The sequence below is a fragment of the Otolemur garnettii genome, unplaced genomic scaffold (genome assembly GCF_000181295.1).
Source record: "Otolemur garnettii isolate 467f Iridium unplaced genomic scaffold, OtoGar3 scaffold00011, whole genome shotgun sequence".
NCBI lineage: Eukaryota > Metazoa > Chordata > Mammalia > Primates > Galagidae > Otolemur > Otolemur garnettii.
The window spans coordinates 26,703,265-26,705,097 of NW_003852406.1; positions in this window are offsets into that span (position 1 = coordinate 26,703,265).

A 1,833-nucleotide genomic window follows, 5' to 3' on the forward strand; every position below is an offset into this window, starting at 1 on the left:
GGCTATTTTTTTTGGTTGCAGCCGTCATTGTTGTTTGGTGGGCCCGGGCTGGATTCGAACCCGCCACCTTGGGTGCACTTGGGTGGCGCATTAGCCACTTGAGCCACAGGCGCCGAGCCATGCCTGGCTATTTTTATAGACGGGTTCTCCCTCTTGCTCAGGCTAGTCTCGAACCTATGAGCTCAGACAATCCACCGCCTCGGCCTCCCAGAGTGCTAGGATTATAGGCATGAGCCACTGTGCTCTGCCTCAATAAATTGATCTTAATCAGCAACATCTTGGTAAGGATGCACATCTGGGTATAATGGATTAACATCTTGAGATCTAAGTTTGTCCTTGAACAAACAGGAGAACAGACAAAGAACAGCCCCCGATGGCCAGAACTATTGTGATGTCCACATATTATTATAGACTGCTCTGGCGGTCACAGGCTGTTTCGTTTTCCTGTTCTCCAGTTCTCTTCTCCCAGAACATTGATATCAGACATGGTTACTCTGCAATCATGATAAAATAAAATAAAACAAGTCCACTTAATCATTATGTCTAAGCACATATAAAAGCCAGGTCTATTATACCTACTAAATGCCCAATCATAGAATTATCACCACTTTCTGACAGCATCCAACCTAGAGCTAACCCCAATTTCCTTAGTCCCTTTCCCAGATCATCCAACCAAAGCTCAAATCCTATATTCTGTAATTTGAACACCGTCTTACTGAGCCTCAACGGTTCCCCACTGCAAGGAGTAATAACACCAACTTGTTTAATTACAGATGTTTTCCTGGTGGTCTTTGGCTAAAGGGCATTGATAACATGTATTAATTTTTTTTTTTTGAGACAAATTGTCTCACTCTGTCGCCCTGGGTAGAGTGCCTTGGCATCAGCAACCTCAAACTCCTGGGCTCAAGCAATCCTCTTATCTTAGCCTCCTGAGTAGCTGGGAACCACAGGAGCCCACCACAATGCCTGGCTATTTTTTTTTTTTTTTGAGACAGAATCTTACCATGTCATCCTCAGTAGAGTGCCAGGGCATCACAGCTCACAGAAACCTCAAACTCTTGGACTTAAGCAATTCTTCTGCCTCAGCCTCCCAAGTGGCTGGGACTCTAGGTGCCCGCCACAACGCCTGGCTATTTTTATGGTCGTAATTGACCTGGCGGGGGTGGCAGGTGGGCTGGATTCGAACCTACCAACTCCGGTGTATGTGGCTGGTGCCCTTGCCGCTGAACTACAGGTCCTGAGCCTGCCTGCCTACTTTTAAAGATGGGGGACTCGGGCTGGCACCTGTGGCTCAGTGAGCAAGGTGCTGGCCCCATATACCGAGGGTGGTGGGTTCGAACCTGACCCCAGCCAAACTACAACAACAACAACAACAAAAAATAGCTGGGCATTGTGGCGAGTGCCTGTAATCCCAGCTACTTGGGAGGCTGAGGCAAGAGAATCACCTAAGCCCAAAAGCTGGAGGTTGCTGTGAGCTGTGACGTCACAGCACTCTACCGAGGGTGACAAAGTAAGACTCTGTCTCTAAAATAAATAAAAAAAAAGATGGGGGTCTCACTTTTACTCAGGCTGGTCTCAAACTCCTGAGCTCAGACAATCCACCTACCTCTGCCTCCCAGAATGCTGGGATTACAGACATGAGCCACTGTACTCAGCCAATATGTATTAATTTTCTTTCTTTTCTTTTCTTTCTTTCTTTTTTGACACAGTCTCACTTTGTAACCCTTGGTAGAGTGCTGAGACATCACAGCTCACAGCAACCTCAAATTCTTGAGCTCAAGCGATTCTCTTGCCTCAGCCTCCCAAGTAACTGGGATTACAGGCGCCTGCCAC